We start from the raw sequence: 20,736 nt of genomic DNA, 5'->3' as shown, positions 1-20,736 counted from the left end.
TGCGTACGGTGTGCACAAATTTGTGCGTTTCAGAAACCTTCCGTTGCGTCGGTGTGCACAAATTTGTGCGTTTCGTCATTTTAACTTCATACGAAAAAAACCCACGTAAACTGCGTATTTACTGTAACGTATTTATTTAGGGATTTACCTACAGATGTTACTAATATCATATTAACTAAAAATAGTTCAAAAAAGTAGAAATTCTAAATTCCAGAGGCTCAAAACTCGGGTAAAATAAATTCGTTTCAAGATCTATGTTTACATATATATATATACAATTTTTTTCTATGGAATTATCTCACATATTATTTATTAGAAACAGTGAAATCACTCAATACCAAATTGCGAATCACATATCAATAATATATAAATATATTTAATTAATTTTTAACACTTAACGGTCGATTTACGCGGCGATATTCGCAAGACGCCCAACCGTTCAATTTCGAACAAATGTAACGTTTCCGTTAGGCTAAGCGCACGCTGTTAAAAAAAAAATGTTAACGAAAAACCCCACCTTATCGGTTTGATTCAGGTAAAGATGGTAATTTTTTTAGAGATATGTTTCTTGAAATTCTTATCTACAAAATTACAAAAAACCCAAAATATTCAAAGGTAACCGCATAAAAAAAAGAAATGTTGAGCTAGACCTAATATCTAAGTACATATTATCAACCCGAAGCATTATAACAAAATAATCAGTGATTCTCAACTTTTAATTGCGTTAATTTATTTTACAACTTTTTGCATTATTATATTTGGTTAGGTTTACAATATATTTTTGTAATGCTTATTTATTTCGTACTCCTTCATTTATTGATACTATTTTTTAAGAAATAAATTACAGTAAATTAATTTCATATTTTTATAATGTAAAATATAATGTTTTTCTGCTATATATATATGTATGTAGAGGTATCGTGGGCATTTAAATGCAGATTCATCAATCCCAAATGTGATATTTTATAATATTTAGACCTGAAATGATCCCGATCTGTTCAAATTAAATAAACTGTTCTCAACATGTTTTCAATTACCAACACATTGAATACAGGGCATTATTCCTAAAAATGGAGCGTGCGGCGGGGATTATTTGCAAAAATTAGGACTTTAATTTGTGTAACTATCCAAGCACATTGGTGGTTCGAGTCTTTATTGGATGCGAAGTATACAGTAAGTGCGCGTTTTTCATTATTTTAACACATTGCGTACCGTGTGGTAAAAATACAAAAAGTGGTAAATATATAATATTAAAGCAATAAAATGTTTAGAATCACTGATAATTTTTAATTATATTAAATATACTATATAAAATAATAATACATAATTTATAACAGAAATATAAAATAATAATACATAAACAATAAAAGATTACATTTAGCCATAGGCAAACGTTACGTTTGTTCGAAATTGGACAGTTGGGTGTCGTGCAAATATCGCTGCGTAACTTGACCGTCAAGTGTTAAAAATTTTGAATTGATTGTATGGGTCACAAAATTAGATATTTTCGGTTTTTATTATATACAACAGTATTTTATCATCATTTTATTATTATCTTTATTGTTTTTATTCAAATATATATATATTTGGTTATTCTAAACTAAAAATTATATTTTATTTTATTGGTACGCGATCCACAGTTTGACGTTTACTGATTTTATCATTGCGAATACAAAAAAACGATCATCATAAATCTGTTTTTAAAATTTGACGTTAAAACGTTGACTAATTAAATAGTTACGATGTTTTAAAAAAAATAAGTATGTATCCTAATTTTCGCAAATAATCCCCGCCGCACGGCTCCATTTTTAGGAATAATGCCCAGTATTCAATGTGTTAATTTACAAAATACACATAATGTTTGATCAATAAAAAAATCCTAATATATTCTTAAATTTGTGTGCGTGTGTGTTTTTTAAAGTACGGAAACTGTTGTTTTATTACCATTTAGTTATTTTCGTTAAAACGCAAGTTGTTTTAACATGCTTTTGTGAACCACCGTTCGTTGTGCTACACAAGCAATATTATTGTATTATCTAATTAACATAAAATTACAAAAAAATATTGAACATTGGTTAGCTGTGGTATCTCACGACAGGAAGATATTATTAATTCATATTGTACATATGTTACAGGCAAAGTGCGATTTTCAAAAATGCATACATTAACTAGGAAATGTACGCACTGTCAAATCACATAAAATAATTTATGCACAATGTTACCTGTTTTTGTATGCTTTCACTGTTTGGTGTTTGTCAAAGTATTAAAAATTAAATAATTTATATATTTAATAGGTGTTTTAAACCAATTATGCAAAGTAAATCTTGTTGACTATTAAGTAGATTCGTTGTAGAGAATTATTCATGGGGTGTTCACTATTCTAACCAACGCTCGCCTGCAACCTAACATGTTCTACGCTAATATTTTTTATTTGTTCTACGATTAGTCGCTCGCGATTAGGTTCGTTGTCAAACACGTTCGTTGACGAAGTAACTAACTTACGTCGGAGAAAAATTGATTAATTTTCAACGAGGCACTAGAATTTAGAATATTATGCTGAACTGTTATTAATTAGTTGCGAAAACTTAATTTTTATTTTTGTAAATTTTATTTCCCACGCAGTTGCATTCAGTCGCGCAACGTGTATTTTTTGATATTTTACTCATAAATTAATATTTTATTAAAAATAAGCCGTTTGTTACTTAATTGATCGCGTAGTAAAAATATTTTTGTTACCCAAAATATATTTGATACAAACTGTTTTACATTATTATTATTTGCACTTTCTAGCCGCGCAGAGTGAAATTATCTAAAAAATGTCTTCCAGCTCTAAATGTTAAAGTATGTAAAACTGTCATTTTATATAAATAAAATGACCGAGTTGCTATTATATTATTATTTTGCTTGGCAATCGGGAACTGGATAATTATGGCCGCAGGCCATAGGTTGCCACCTGTGGTTTACGCGATGATTTGGCGTGAAGCTTGGTGTGAACCGTTGCTTGAAATGACGCGAAAAATGATCATATAATTGGCTCTCTTGAAATACACCAATACATATATGTATAATACGTATTAATAAAAAACATAACATTGGCAAATATTTAATATATAGATCAAGGGTTGCCAAAGCGTCACTATTCCTAGTCACCCGCCAGAAAGAAAATTAAAAAAAAGAGAAAATAAAAGAACATATTGTTTTATTTATAAACTATTTTTATGTTTGTGTGAAGTAATCATTAATTTCTGTTATTAAAGTAAATTGGTGTATTGAGGTATTGGTATTATCTAGGTCTATTTTAAACTTAAACTTATGTTTGGCTTTAAATTACTACTTTTCTAATAATTTAAAAAGCAGGTCGCCCGTAGTGATCAAAAGTTTGGCTATACTCTGATATAGATATACACAAATCAACAAGATATCTGCAGATATAGATATCATGCATACGAGAGAGCAGCTTTCAAATATATATTTTATTTATTTATTACAAATCAGTTCACTAATTACACTGGTAATTCTATAACTTAGGGGGTCGACTAACCAACTTTTTACTTATTTATTTCTGATCGTTTCAGTGGGTACGCTCGTTCCCGAGCGCTCCCACTGCAACGTCGCCGACACGATTTTATTGCTTTTTACGTGAATTTATGCCTTCTGAGAAGTGATAATTGTTTTTGCGCTTTTCTATTGACCAAAATTCGGTTTGAGTATACTTCGATCAATACATACTTAAAATAAAACCATCATGAATGAACGATAAAGATATCTATTATATTTTTAAGTCATTGTGAAACACCAAAAAGCGGACAAACCATGAAGCACTAAAATGATTTGACTTTATATTGAAAATAAGGACAGTTTATAGTTACTGCATTCAATAGGTAGTTAAATATGTGTACGATAAAAATATATAATATAATATATGATAGTCGTTTGGTGCAATGTCTGAAAAATACGATGGGTGAGAAATGAGTTCTCAAGAAAATCCAATGATTTTTTCTATCGTGTTCTTGAATACATAAAAACGAGCGCTGTCTTGGTGTAAAATTACCCGTCTTTCATTTATAAAAGAGGGTCTTTTTATTGTCTGAGTCACTTAAGCGAATTAGCTGAGCACACTACGTGTCTGTTGTAATTGTCTGCCTATTATCCAATAACTCATAATGAATTATGCTCTTCATATCCCACCAAATGCATAATATTATCTCATTGGGGTGTAATTCTGTTCTCGGGGTTGATTGCCATCCAACCACAACCTTTTACATCGCGTGTTTAAAGGATCCACTTCTCAACTATTTGACTCAAAAATAAATCTTTCTGTTCTAGAATCAGGCAATTCTGCAAATGTATGTGAACCGATGTGAACACGTTGAGTTTTATGATAGCTTCTATATCGTTATATGTTGGACCTGCTTTGACGGCGGCCTTAATATCCTCACTAACAACCCATTAGGTAGATATTTAATGACAAAATTCACGGAGCGAAATTTTCAGAACCACATTTGACACTTTATAAATTTAATGACATCCCTGACGATTGAATTAAATATGTTTTTAACTGCTATTGTCACATTATGACCAAGTTGAAACTCATATAGCATAATATAGCTTAAATGCAATTATTTTATCTCTACTACCATTGTTTATTTAGGGTTGAAAATTTCGAAACGAAAAATATCTTGTTATTAAATAGCATCACTGATACGATTACTGTTAACAAACACCGAAAGAATAAGGAAAATTTGGTTAATTTATGAAAATATACATTTTTGCAAATTTAAGAAGAAACGCAAGACTAATGGGACAACCTGATATACGTGTATCAATATAATTAAAATACTGAATTTATAAAAATTATTCTTACACCACTGTAACGAAAAAAACTTCATATTTACTAAATGATTTAAGTTGACATTTTCACACCTTTCATTATGTGCTAACGAGTATACCCACACTGTATGTTTTTCCACCTACTCACACATTGTGTTATATTTTAAAGTAGGCAAGGATTACTTTAAAAAGAGTATATTGCAATTTAACATAGTTTCAAAGTCCACTTAAGAATATTAAATGACTTTTCCTGAAAATTACCTATTAATATAAGATTATGTGCAGTGTTAGTCATCTCTAAGTACATAAAATATTTTGAAATTCGATCGACGTGCTTTTAAGTCGGTCAAGAAGAGACATTTCGGTCTTCCAGATTTAAAGCCAAGGGAAAATATTCCGTTGCCGCTTTCGTCGAAGGAAATTCTCACATTCCTACAAGATCTAGTTCAACATTTGTTTACAGTACGCATTACGCGGTAAACATGGGTACAGCATAGCGTGCCCAAGTTTACCCAAAAGCAGTTTGTATAACGGATTCTACGGAGCGGAGCCGTTCGCGGGATAACTAAGAGATCAGTTATAGATCAACGGTGGTACGCGATACAATACAGGCGATGAGCTTTTAATTATTGAGAATAGCTGATAGAGCGACGAATGCACGTGAGCGAAATTCGAATGTCAATTGCCTGAGAAAACGATAAGATGCCGGCGCTCACATGGCGCTAATGCACTTCATAACTGTCGCTGATGTCAGCTGTTGAGTTACGTTTTGATGACGTTTACAAGCAAAACATAAATTCGTGGCCTTATCTCGATTCACTCGACTGATTAACATGCTTTCTAGTTAAATGTCAAAACGGTGAGAGTTATAGATGCACTAATTCAATGTTCGTCGGTTCGATAATAATATAATATCATTATTATTCAGGTTGAATAACAGTTCGCCGTTCTTTGAACACTCGAGAATACAGTTCTAGCGTGTCAAATGCTAGAAATAAATTAAAAAGTAAATAGGTGATTTTCTTTTGTAGCTATAGCCATAAACACTCTTGAAGCCATAGACACGGGATCAATACGCCATATATCCGTTTTATGGGGATGGAAATGCGACATGGTCTCTTATCGTCGTCAGTTGTATCTATTAATAAATTTAATGGACAACGAAGAACGCATTTTATTCTTTATTTATCAAAATGGCCACAGGTGTTGAGCGCGTGTAACGTAAATATTCACGGATTTTACGTGGCGCGTTTGCGTACACGTATTTCGAAAATGTACTAACGATTTAGTGAACTCGTCCATGCGTTACGTTAAAACGCCCAGATGGTTTGCGTGTTGATCTTTTCAACTTAACGGTACGCGTTTCGATACCGTGTATTTTTTTAAATAATGTTTCGAATCAAATGGATCAAAAAACGAAAAGCATATAAAAAACGGAGAACGCTTATTATTTTTTGTGACGGATGAACGTTAACCCTTACTATTCGGAATTATTTTAAAATTAATTTAATATTATTAAAAAAATAAATTATCATTTAAAAGATTGCGCTCATCTATAAAAAATAGTAATAGTAAATTAACCTCATTTTTTCAGATTAGTTCAAAATTTCGGCTGCGAGTTTTAGAGTGCTCAAGAGAGTCGCGATCGAGTCTCTTATTCTTGACCGTTGCGGCCGGGACATCAGTGCTTGAGAACACTCCTCTTTCACGAGCCATCCAGCTTCTTAACGAACTTGCCAAACACAAGAATAACTTCGGTGATAGCTATGAGGAGCTGGAAAAAATATGAGGGGAGGTGCTTAATAATTTTAGGTGTGCACTGTAACTATTTGTTGAGTTCAGTAAATACAAAAGGGCAATGAATGCGTAATGTTCCTCAATACACAATATAAATGTTTGATTACACAACAGTGTCATATTCTAGTGCTCTTAAATATTCAATAGGAAAGTATAAACATTTCTTCAAATATAAATATTGCCTAATTTTTAGTAAATTTCGTGGAACTGATAAATTTTTACCCCAGAATTTTTTATGTCTTACTAGAAATATTGGCCATGTGAGAGTTAAAATTTAATTAAAAACGGAAAGCAAAAAAGGAAATTTCACAGGGTCTAGCTTAATAGAAAATGTTATAATAATGCTATTATAAACAATTTCCTAGAAACACATCTCCACAATGTATACAGATCATCTTGTAGAGATGCATTTGTAAACAGAATAACAACAGTCGACCAAGTACTTCAGAACATGTATAATAAAATCATACACAACAATATGTCGATGATTCTCCCGGTAATTACCAAATAACCTTGCTAAGTTATGATAAAATCCGATATTTATTAATTTGTTCAGGATTGAATTGTTCACTTTACTTTAATCTTCATCAAGAGATTGTGTCATTTCTGTATTTGTTTAAATCCTTGTTGATAATCAACTTTTATTTTTCATTGCGACTAAAAATAATCTTATATTACGTACCGACAAAATAAAATTATTAAGCTTTTAATTTGTGGGTAATTAAATGTAAATTATTATATAAAGCTTATAAAATATTATTAGTAATATTATATTTACTAATCAATTAATTTGTATACAATTTTGGGAGATTGATTTATGGTACATAGACTGGAGTAAAATGCAGTCCTCTGGCAATATTAAACGATGGAGATGAACACTTGGCGGAAGAACGCAGCGGAAGAACGATGGTCGGTCGCGGTGCCTTAGCGACCGGCCCCGTAATCGTAACCTTTCTACCATGTAGCATATAACTAGAAACATGCTAAACTTGTAAGTTTTAGAGAAAGTGACGTTTTATAAGTATGATTTTTTCAGAATGCTTAAATTTATGGTAAAATTTGGGATATATGCAATAAGTTGCCAAAAATATATGCTCTATATATTTAATCAATATTCTACAGCGACTCATATAAATACTGAAGAATTAAAAGTATAATTATTATATATGTATTATGTGTCAGAAAAATTGTTGTGATATTCATTATTCAAATATAGTTGCTGGGATTATTGCTAACGATATATATGCATACAAATATTTATAAAATTTGTTTCACTTTAGTAGTACAATGGTCACTAGAATTTGATAATTACTACAAAAAAATGTAGGACACCGACGAAAGATAGCAATCACACAATAGACGACCACAATATTTTTTTCTATGCACTGAGGGATGCAAACCGTTTTGTAAGAATATTATTAAATATCTTGATAATATTCTGGTAAATTTATTATGAATGATACGTTCTTGCAGCTATTGTTTCTGATGTATCTATAGTTTAAATGCTACACTGTATTTATCGTGTAAGTTATTGTAATACACTATGAATAAAATAAAATTGAAAAATATACATCATCCTTCAATTTACGCGGTAGATACGTTCCAGGAAATATCGCGTAAATCTAGGCGTAGAAATAAATTTGTAATAAAATATTTATCTGTCTTTTTTTAACGTTCTTTTAACATATAAATTAAATAAGCACTCCAAAAAACAACTCAGGGTACACTGCATGGATAGTGGGAGAGGTTCCAGATGTAGGTCAAAGGAAAAAATGTGAGAATAAGCCACCTATACGTTTGTACATCACCGCGCTACACAACTGAAACCAAATATGATGGATTTGAAGTATTTCAGAAAAAAAATTTTCAACTGCCTAAATCAAGGGTTTAGTGTGCGTAAACAAATATTTCAGAAAACATATTTTTACCAGTCGTTTCATACATACATATGTATATACTATATTAAAAACTTAAGTTAGATTTTTTATTTATTTTCAGCTTTCTATTATCGATAAATTTAGTGAATCTAAAAGAGAAATATAATTTTCTACACAAGATGATACATAATTTGCATTATGCAGTATTCGATAATAATCTGTAATACTTTGATTGCCTTCAAAGAATGTTTAAGATATTTTTTTCAAGCTTAAAAAATGTATATCTTGTTAGAACAAATTCGATTGTTATTTTTTGGATGCGCTTGAAAGAATTTAGCAGACTGTAAATTGAAATTCAATATATTTTTTAAGAAATAAGAAATAAAAATTCTCGCTAAGAAATATTACAGCTTGCTACTGACTATATCCAAAACAATGTAGACTAAAAAACTCATTTACAATTTTACTTTTACTTACAGGTTGTATCAAATTGTTTTATATGCGTGATACATTTATCGCGCGTTATTCAAATATTTAATACGAATGTTTTTAATCGGTTGGTTATTTATTTTTTCTCACGAAAATGCGGGAAATTATTTGCTTCCGCCGAAGAACAACTTAGCGCGTGCTGCATGTGAATCGCAGACGGGCGGGGCGTATATGTCTGTCACTTTCTCTTACGTCTCTCGCGCCGCAGCGAGAGAGAGACAGCCGCGCATTGCGATGTTTACGTGATTCGTACGCAGATACACCTGTTCCGTTAGGAAGGGTTACCAACTTGATAAATTATACCGGTAGTCGACGCAATACTGGTTGATGCTCACTGTACTTGACCGCCTATTTACATCTTGTGGCCAAAATGATTTGCGGTCAATTCATTACTAAGAAATAATAATAAAATAATAAAGACGCCGCAAAAACGTCTCAAAATTTTAATCAGCTTTATTAAATCCAATGACGTGTAATATTATTATCAAATCATCGCATCAGCGACTCTTAAGTGGTGGCTTGATAAATTTAGGTATTATATCAAATTCCTCTAGGGTTGGCTACATACATTTATTTTTTTAACTTTCAACCAAGAGTGGTCGGATTCGTCATTTTTTTTTAGAAATCGAAAGTTATGATTTGATACGCGATCGTTGACAACTATAATGGTGTTTGTTGGGTCTAGTACGAGTCTTAACTCCACAATGAATTTCTAATTTTGCTTTCATTGAGATTCACACCGGGAAGCCAATTAATGGCCTATCACCTCTCACTACGTTTTTCTTTGATTGTCAAGAGCAATCAGTGTTATATAGATGCCATCGAATTATATCAGTACAACAAAGCATTAAATTACGTTATGCATTTACGCCTATTAATTTTTATGTGCTTATAATAAATGTATTGTATATTTTAAAATGATTTTATACGGGGGTTCCATGATACATAATATAATAAAAGTATATAAGTTTTAAATATTTTTTTACATTTAAGACTGTCTTAAGACACAAGTGACGGAACTTAGCCTCTCTACCCAAACTAATTTTTGTGACAAAATATTTTGTTCTGCGCATACTGATTACATCATCTTTGTAAATTGACCACTCATAAATCACGAGTCATTATGGTGGGTAAAAAAATGACCAAAAAACTACTTATGAAAAAGGCTTCCCTAATTACAAACAAGCTAAAAACTTATAAGTAATAGCGGGACCCTATCGGTTTCAATTTTTTTTGTAAAATTAGAAATGAGGACCGTGCATTGAGAGCGCCTGGTTTTGACGCGTTTACTGCTCAACGCTGTGACTCTTGGACCGTTAACGTTCCTCTTGCTAACTCTCAATGAAGACTCACAAACGAATCGAAATAGTTTTATGTAACACAAAACAATGACCGTTTTGAATCGATATTCGCACATTGTGGCAACACTGTCGACAGGTGCATCGCACTCTATACAGCCAGAATAAAACGAGTATATATATATTTATAATGCATACTTATATACACATTTTACGCACGGTGATTTTCCTAATAGAAACCTCAGTTGTAGTGCCACGAGAAAAAAATGCTTCGGAAGCACGCCATATCCATATTTCACGGAAAATTAAATTCTCGGGTATCCTTATTATAAAAATGGCGACGCGTCTGATGATGTCACTTTACGCAATTTAAATAGCAACACCGATTGAAAAGTTTTCCATTTTATTGATGTTTGGCGTGATAAAATCAGTTTGCTAAACGGGCTTTAATCACCTTGTTTTATCTTACAATTATTAACAATTGTAATCGCGTGTACTTGTATCTTGTATTAATTATAGAATAATTTTAAAATAAATCGATAATCAATTATCGTAAAATTATATCATGTTTTTATAGTAGATATTATTTTCTTAAATTTAGATATATTTTTTAATAAATACTGATTGTAATTAAAACATTTAAATTTTCCGTTGAAACGTGACGTGCGTATAAAGACAATCTACAACTACTAAGTAAGTAGTGAGACACCAGACTGATATCAAAGTCATCTATGTTATTATCCTTTCTAGAAAATTTTGTTGCAATAAGAGAGGAGAAATGTAAAAGTTTCACCAGGATATAAAGGTAATAGAAATGCGATATCAAGGAAGATGGAAATGTAGCTGCATGTTGAAAAGGGATGATCTTCAGCAAGCTTACAAAACGAAAAGCGGAAAAATATTTTTTGAGGGAAAGAGAAAACGTTGCTATAAGGACCGTATTTCTGGTATATATTTAGTATACTAGTATATAGTATTTAAGTGTCAACATTAAAACCCAAATATTTTTAAATTGCATTATGTGTCGTTTTTTAAACATTTTATTATTTTTTTGTGAAATTACTTGATAGAAAAAATGCATTTTTAGAAGCAGCAATAAAAATTGCATAAAAATCAAAGTAGTAGTAAAATAAAAAAAGTAGTTAGTAAGAGATATATGTACACTAAATATTTTATAGGTGGAGCTATGATATTGGCTAAATTTATTGAGAAATTATTTTAATATGTCTATTTATTCATAGATGTCCATATATGCAATGCAATTTAATCAATTTATATTATTAGCAGAGCTATATAAAAAATAATAAGATGCATCATTGCTATTTTCAGGTGGCATAATAAATTAGACGGATTTGAAAGTCTGTGAAAAAAAATAATATATAAGCACTACACATACTTGTTTATCATAGAAAACCTTATTGAGTCACAACCTTTTAGTACACGAGAGAGCATTATTAAGTGAATTCGTGATATTAGTTTTTAGAAGTAGTCAATAGATACGACGTGATAAAACTGCGACAATTATTTATAACGAACGTTTCCCCCAATTTATTCGTTTAAAACATACAGTTCTGGATCGAGAAAGAACTTTAATAACTGATGGACTTGAACGAAAAAGGCTTTTCCTTAAAAAAAAACTTTTTAAGATATTAATATTTGACGGTTCAACGAATATGGTTCAACAAATCAAATCTAAAAAATTGGAAGAAAACGAAAGGCAAGATTGTCCCTGAAGGTCGAATCTTTGTTCGTGTATTCCTTAAAAATCGTAGAAAAACGCCTTCAAAGCTGGCTGATAAAGTCACTGTAAATGGATAGCTATCCATTTTCTCGTGGACGATAAGAAGAAGGCTTAACGATGTGGAACTCAGAGGTTGTAAAGCCTGAAACAAACCGTAACTTTCAGAAATAAATAAAACTCGAAGGTTAGAATGAGCCCGAAAACACCGAGATTGGATATCTGAAGATTGGGTGAAAGTCATTTGATCCGCTGAATCCAACTTTGAGACAATTTTAAACTAATATTGGTTAATATAAATAAATATTAAAATTTATTCTGAAATTTCTAAAGCAATAATTTTTTTAAATAATGATACTTTTTTTAATATTTTTTTAGGTTTTTGGAATCACTGGTGTAGTATACGTGCTTCGAAGAAGAATATATAGCTGATTGTGTATTACCCAAAGTCAAATAATGTGGCGGAAGCGTAAGTTAAAAGTAGGGTTTGACGCTTTTAGAATGACCTGCACAGTCATCAGACCTAAATCCTATAATCAATTTATGGGAAAAATTAAAAGGAAATGTTGCCCATCACAATTTAAAATCAAAAATTGAACTGCGAGAAAAATTGTCTCTGTCCATCTACAAATCATTAGTTGACAGTATACCAAAAAAGGTTGCAGCTCTAATTAAAGCCAATGGTGGACCAACTAAATATTAAAAATAAGCTTAAAATAAACACTTTAAAAAACCTCGATCGGTTTTTTATTTGTATTTTCCCGATTTTTTAAGATTCTTACATAATCTTAATCCTCCACACCGATCCAACGAATACAGTCATTAGCCACATTTTAATTTTAATTGCTCGCATTCCGCGTGACCCATTTCGATGGTTGCTTCATCCAGACATACGTCCAGTTTATCGCCTCGGCCCTAATGACTTCAAGGGGCTTGATACGTGGTGCACTGAGTGGATGTGCCCCTTCGTGAGTGCATTCGCAGCGGTGCATACATACGGGAGATGCATTTGTTTTTCTGCCGGCATCCGGTCAGACGGGTTCGCAAAGCGTTGCGTGAGCGACACGAGTCGCTTCTCACAGCCGGCTCCGAAACGGTTCTTTGATCTCGACTCTTTTCGGTGCTCGAAGATGGGATCTGCTGAGATTATAGATGGACACACCCTTTCAGGTGATCCCTAGCTGAAAAAATTGATAATTGTATGGAATTCTCTAGTTATTCTAAGAATGTATCGCTTAAAATATAAAGGAGAAAAAGTAAAACATTTTATTATGTTAAGAGTATGAGAGTCGATGCAAGATTACGCCAGTCATAGCACGTTAATTTTACCTAATTGCTAAGATAAAGGACAATAAATAAGCTACCAGTTATTTAGTCGAGATTTTAATTCTTTGCACTCAAGTGAATTACTGCTGTCAATTATTGGATTTATATTTTCTAGCCTTAGCAAGAGTGAGTAATTCGATAAAGCTGTATTTTTTATAATCTTGCTTATAATAGGTCTATGATCACATAACATAAGCGCCACGATGTACTCCATTCTTAGCAAACGAATCTCTCCATTCAGCTGAAGCATTAAAAAGCCTCGAGGGAAAGTGAACCTGACCCCAAGTTCAGCTTAATTGGCCACCAGCTCTCTAATTAAGAGACGCTGGCGAATTTAGAAACGCAACAATGGCCGTGTAGTCGAAAGATGTATTATCTTTGGGTACACAATGCAGAACCGCTAGCCCGGGCGTTGCTAATTGCGCCCATTTTTGTGGATTAAGACTTATAATAATTAGTTTTTGGTGTAAAAGATTGCACACATAGGTGCATGCTGGGTTGAGTCACGAGCAGAAGTGGTAGACGTGTGTCAGCTGTTCATTTTGACAGTCGGCGTGATCGGACAATGACTCTTTGCATCCGCCGAAAATTCTACAATATATACATTACTGCTGTAGAAAGTAAAAGATCAAAAGTTTAAAAATTGATAAGATCTAGATGTGATATATTTCGGATAATAAATAGGATAAAGCTTTCACGTAATAGTATAGTAGTGCAATTCTAATAAAAAAATTGACCCTCCTTAGAAAGCCGAAAGTCTGATCCAAGCACGCAAGAACAGTTTTTTTAAATTCGAATACAATAAAAAAATAACGTAATGATTTTTTAATCATATTCGCTTTAGATAGATTATGGTATTTTTGTACTATATAAAACATTGGCGTTAAAATTAAGCAGCGAGTTACATTTCGCTAACTGTGGAATTATATCATAACTCAATATGCTTCAGGATATCATTATTTATCACTTTATTTATTAAAAAATCTGAGCTTCAAAGGGTATTCTAATGCATGGATTTTCAATTAAATAATTTATATAATAGCAACGCTCTTTGAATAGAACATCACGTACCAAGTCAAAGTTCACGGAGCTGCATTTATTATAGAAGCAATTTATTGAATCTGACACGCGCGTGTGCATTAAATAAATAACGAAACATAATTCGCCCTTCAACATTTACACATAATGGAGAGAAGTGATTAAATTACGTGATGACACTGTTTTTTTTCCTCTTTCGACTTCTTCCAAGGCGATTTGAGAAAGGCGCAAAAACAGTGGGAAAATTCAACACTCGAAAGCAATTTTCCGCCATTGTTGTGGCAAATCGCGTCAATGGTTTTTAATTTTATTTACAGCTGATAATACAACGACAACAAAAATGAACGAAATTATGCGATCAAGTCGGTTAACACTGCTTTAGTAAACATTTTTTATGTGTATCGAACAATCTTAGTTTATAACACAACACGATCGATATTATAAATACTACAGTTTTGATTCTCAGACTTTATACCCATTCAATTACTAACGTGCTAGATTTTTCTAAATCTGAACAACTGCATTGGTAGCTTTATAACAAAGATTAAAATTTATTATTTTAGCTATGGTTTTCAAATATATGTTTTATATGATATTAAGTCGTAAGAAAGAATAATTTCTAAAATGGAAAAAACATAATATATCGTGCCGCTCAGCGAGAAATTTTACTCAACTTACTAACGAAACAAAATATCAACTTTCCCCAAATTACAGCTAAAATAGAATATAGTAATAAGCGTTTTATAGATGCATCTATGTATAAATAATATATTCATTTCAAAAAATATAGTACCTACCTAATTAATAAAGAATTAAAATGATTGCATATCTTATCTTTATTGTACGCCATAAACAGACACGTAAAACAATCAATATTAATAACAAAACAAAAGGTTTTCAGCCATAATTATAAAATTAGTGCTTGTAAACTTTTCCTTTCTCGCTCATTCGTGTTGGCAACATTTATTAACCAGAATTAGCGATATATGAACTAAAAATTATTCTAATTTATCCTTCAACAAGAACTTCATTTGAAAAATAAAAAATGGCTACATGGTTTGATTCACACTTTCATATGTACATATTCTTTTGAGAAAAAATATTTTATATATTATTTTTTATTTATAGCTTCATCTATGTATTGCTCTTAAAACGATATCTCATTAAAATTCACAATATACAAGTTATTTTCTGTGAGATTAGAAAAAGCTTATTAGAAGCAATTGTTTAAAATTATAATATAATATATTTAATCGGATTGATGGGATCTTACTGTATATTAAAAAAATGGAAATAGATGAAGGGGGAGGTAAAGAATTATTTTGCCATAGTTTTAATATAAAATTAAATAGTTTTTACAACCCAGATTTTTATGAAAACTAATAAATACATTTTGAATATCCTCTTCGATATTTTCACTGGCAACCCTACGCATATTTAAAGCGGTTTATTTGAAATGTTGCGTACACGCGTCACGGTACATCGCCGCCGAATAAAGGTTTCGTTTTATATAATTGCGGTGACGTGCCGAGAGACGAAGGTCCGTTGGGCGCGTTTGAAACAAAATAAGGGTCAACATTTACATTGTCTCCTGATTAAGAATGCGCACTGCGAACAACTTATCGGTCTCGGTTCGATTCGATATTTTTCTTTTCGGTTATTATCCGTTCCGCGGATAAGCGTAAACCAGTCCAACAGGATCGGTAGATAACGGAACGGGCGGTAGGATTCGTTCTTTCGATGCCTTTAATAGCTCTCGAACGGTTCTAAATGATAGGGAGCTTTGTTAAGAACCCATTGCTGTGGTTCAGTGGAACGCGAACGATTTTACGTAATAGACTATCGAGAAAATGTTAATTGAAATTGGGGCGTTAAATGTATCGGCGCGATTGGTATCACTGCTCCAATTTGATAACTGAAATCGCATACGTCTGCATGTCAAACAGTTGCGCCAATTGCACCGATGCATTCGTACGCCCCAATTTCTTTTAACCTTTTTCGTATCACTTGACATTTACAATGTTCCGAAACAGTGAACTCGGTCACCCCTGTGAATTTAATTAGGACGTTGATACGCAAGGGAGCGTTAAAATTTATGTTTCAACTAGATATTTTATCGCTGCGCGGCTGATTAATTACTTATTGCGTTTATGTTAGACCATGTAAATTTGCTCACACTTGCAGCAAGCAATATTTTAAGAAAACTTACTCGCCATATAATAATAAATGTTCAATGTCTAGATCTTAATGCGTTTGGACACCACTGCATTGTGCTCTTAAATTTCTGTACTCTGATTAGTCGGTCGTATTGAGGGGCGGTACAGGTACATGTAAGTACATAGGGCAGTATTGTTTTTGAAATTATTATCTGATCGCCTCTTTCAATAATTCTGTAATTATTTATGATTAATTAATGTCTTGCTCTAAGTGTATTTTTTAATTTAATTTAATTTAAAAATGAATACTGTTTTATTTAACAAAATAAAATAAAATTATTTTAGCTTTGTTCTTTACGATCACAGAATTCGGCGTGTCGGCTCATAAAAAATAGAGCACAGGTAAAATTTCAGATATCAATTTGAATTAACACAGCGCTCGAAAACGATTAGAAGATTAAGAGCTAACAAGTCAATAACACATTCTCTGACCTTTTAATGGCAGGCAGATCTTGATATTTTATAAAAGGCACATGATACATTAATACTAATCACTTCCACACCTTGACAATATTTCAAAACATGAAATTTTGTATTCGGTCATAGTTTTCTTAAAGTTAATGGATAGGATTATTACTGAACTAGGGAATATGTTTATATTTCAGCATTTTGTACGTGACAAAAATAGTAAAGATAAATCCGTCGACACGGGTTTCCATCGAGTTCTTAAATTATTTGAAACTATCTGGAATGCCGCTACACAATTTGATTTTAAAATTTAAAGCACATAGATTATGTAATTGAACTAGGATGTGCGTCAAAACATTGCAACAATTTTAATTGGTTGTAATAATGGCAAAAATACCGATCGACGTGCATTTTAACTTTAAAATAATGCAATATCTGGTAAGACTTGCTTTCGCAATGATTATAAATATCGCTATGGGATTTAGCGAAACGAATCGCCTTATTTTTTTCATTGTCAACTATAGGTGACTTGCTCTAGAGCAAGGTTTCTTAATCTTTATTTTTTCTATTCCTTTTCCAATCAGATGATAGCAACGACCTTCTCAAAATGTATTTTTTTAACACATAAATGCAAAGGCTGCTGTTGTATATACTGAATAATAACATTAAACTATGGTGTAGTATTTGACAAAGCAACACGCTTGTCATGTTGGAAATCTAATTGATTTCGAAATTCCGGATCCATTGTTACAAGTATTGAAAATCCTGATTCGCATAGATGCATTGTTGTAAACGAAACTAAAACTTAAATAGGTCGCTATACAAGACGATGTTAACGTTTTTCAGTTAAACTCCAATTGTCTTGAAAGAAATGAGCTCATTGTTGCTTAGGTCAGCATCCTTAATACAGTTTATGTTTATCAGAAAGAAATGCCTTTATTTTATCAAAATATTAATAACGTGTAATGTTTTAAGTGTCAAAAATTTGTTTTAAACATTTAAAATTTTATTTTGCAAGATACTCAGTTTGGAAAATATAGCAAGATAGATTGTAATATTTAAGTTGCATCCATATTGTTGACTTCACGAGCTTGAATGAAAAGATTTGTCTCATTCGTGTGGTGAAAAGTATCTACTAGCTATAAACATGTACACAGTATAACTCGGTGAGTAATACCTGAAGGACCAGGGTTCGAATCCTATGTAGACCCTAGTGTTTTTCAATTTTTATCGTGTATTGGAGATTGGAATTAGTAATTATTATAGAATTATAATTCCGATCGATCGATATACTAGGGTTTCCTAGATTTTCCTAATCTCACGGATGCATAATTGAAATAAAATCGAATTAAGTCGTGCATAGCGACATTTTAATTATAAACTATAAAAATAGTTTATAAATCAAAAAATATATGTTACTGACTTCAGCATGTGAAATTAGGTTGTTCTATATTTTCCTAATCATTGTTCATTGTGACATTGTTTGATTGTAAGCTAAACTAATGGTTTATAATTATTAAGATATATCAATGAATTTAGTCTAGTATCTCACTACTTATTTAGTAGTAGTTGTTGATTCTGTTTACACAGTTGTAACGCACTTGGTAAACGTCTGTTAGTTTGAAACGGAAGATTTATGATAAATAAAATTATTTTTGTTGAAATTTTCTGGGAGTAGGATTTTTCTTTCTCCTATAAACAGTGAAACTTTCTTCGTAAGTATTAAAATGACTTGTCCTCCTGAAAGGCAGTGTAAATATTCTGCTCTCGTTATTTAGAAAACTGCTTTTGATAAAGTTTTACGCTTGAGAAAATTTATTTCTGGGTTGTTATAGAAATATAAAATATTGAGTAGCGATGACTTAAGGAGCTTCTTTTTTAACTAGGTGCCAAACCAGATTTATTTATGAACTTGGGAGTCAAAATATTGACAAACCGAGTTGAATAACATATTTTTTTAAATCACTGATCGTGAACCCTAGGTTAAGAGACATTATATCTCCATATATACAATCATTTATTAACTGTGTTAAAAATAGATTACTTCAATTGCCAGACTTTGAATATTGTTATACACACTGTTAACGCTTGTTATGTTACAAGAAAGCATACGCATGAAAAACAAATAGAATTTATGCAAAATAAAAGTATTCAAAGAAGTCAAATTTGGGACATAGATGACGTCACGCAAAACTTAGCACGTAAATCAGTGAGCATATTGTTTTATATTTAAAAACTGTATACAATTTTAGGGGTTTTGGCCATAAATTATGGTCGAGGCAGAAGCCTTTCAGTTGGCAGCGCTGGAACTGACCGGTTGGCCGAAAGGCCTGAAAATTCGGGCCCCACGAACTTAAACCTCTCGGGTGGTTCCGAATCGCGAACAAAGTTCCGAATCGACCTCTTTTCGGCGACTTTCACGGCCCGGCGTTTCTAGCCCGGCGGCGGGCGTCGGCGTTTTTCTTTATGGGAAAATAAATAACGAAACGAAAGCGTTAATCGTCGCATTCAATTAAATAATTGAACTTTAATAATAATTAAAATATAAAAAAAACAAACGTGGATTATGACCACCGGTACACGCACGCACACATATACACATACACTCACACCATACGTAGTTATGAATGCGGATCGACAGCATATAAAAATTAACGGTATCCACAGAGCATGGATCGAACGGCGGCCATTTTAATAATATAATTTTGAATCGATGACGTCACACTTGAAATATAATCGAAAACATAACACGAAAAACGTCGACCATGAATTGTTTATATTTTATTTGAACGGATATGATTTAAATTTAAACGGCGGTGATCACTTTTTTTTAAAACATACATAACGTAAACATGGGGGTTTTGGCCATAATGTATAATATGATGTGCACAAACTTTTTCGAACGACTTTACCCCGCCCGAACTTGACACTGAACGGCTAGCCGAATCCGCAGGGGTCGCAAAGTCGTCGCTCGGGCGTCGGCCCTCCGAGGGCGCAGCCTCAGTAGGGCATGCCGCCGAAGCACGAAAGCGCCGAACAACGCGGATTGCCGACCGCCGACAGCCGACCGCCGAACGACCACCACGCGCCCGCACCTGAGCCCGCGACCACCGACACTGCCTTATCGACACACAGACACACCTGACACCTGACGCCGAACGCAGGTGGTGTCGATAGCGTTGCATACTCCACCGAATTGAAGGCGCACTTGAGAGGTTTTCTTTCAGTGGCGTAGCAGGATAGTCTAATAATAATTTCAATCGACGGTAGGGTATGCTAACATTATAAGATCTATGCTATTTTATATTCAAATTATTTTTTATTATTATTCATTTTTAGCTTCAAATTGGGCTATTTAATTAAATATTAAAAATAAACTTTTTTATGTACAATATTAAAACTTACGGTTCTATTGTGTGCAAAAGAATCGTGCTGAAGAAGAAGGTAGTAGGCAAGGCCACCTGTGAGTTTTGCGGAGCCTCGAGAAAATATTGGTACTGTCCTGTTATCGAGGAAATAATAAAAATAAAAAAATATTTATTCGTTTGTTTATATATTATATATATTCATTTATATACAATTATAAATTACATTTCAGTAGATTCGTTGCAGAGAGTTATTCATAGGGTGATGCGCAATGTTCTAACCAACCCTCGCTCGTTGCCGCTCGTTCGCACCTAACCTAGCCAGAACAACAAGGTTCTTGCAGGAATTGTACG

At 32.5% G+C, this 20,736-nt stretch overlaps 1 protein-coding gene across 1 annotated transcript in view; it reads right to left on the bottom strand.

Annotated features, from left to right (window-relative positions):
- The window catches only part of ck (unconventional myosin-VIIa ck), a 45,950-nt gene extending 25,815 nt beyond the window's left edge, over positions 1 to 20,135 (bottom strand). The window contains exon 1 of the mRNA XM_088195874.1: positions 19,912 to 20,135. The gene's annotated coding sequence lies outside the window, so the exon portion shown is untranslated. The remainder of the gene's footprint in view (positions 1 to 19,911) is intronic.
- Between the last annotated feature and the right edge of the window lie 601 nt (positions 20,136 to 20,736).

The sequence above is a fragment of the Plectrocnemia conspersa genome, unplaced genomic scaffold (genome assembly GCF_051122295.1).
Source record: "Plectrocnemia conspersa isolate PC_06_02 unplaced genomic scaffold, ASM5112229v1 ptg000010l, whole genome shotgun sequence".
NCBI lineage: Eukaryota > Metazoa > Arthropoda > Insecta > Trichoptera > Polycentropodidae > Plectrocnemia > Plectrocnemia conspersa.
Note: the sequence above shows the minus strand (reverse complement) of the source record. Positions and strands in the feature narration are given on the sequence as shown.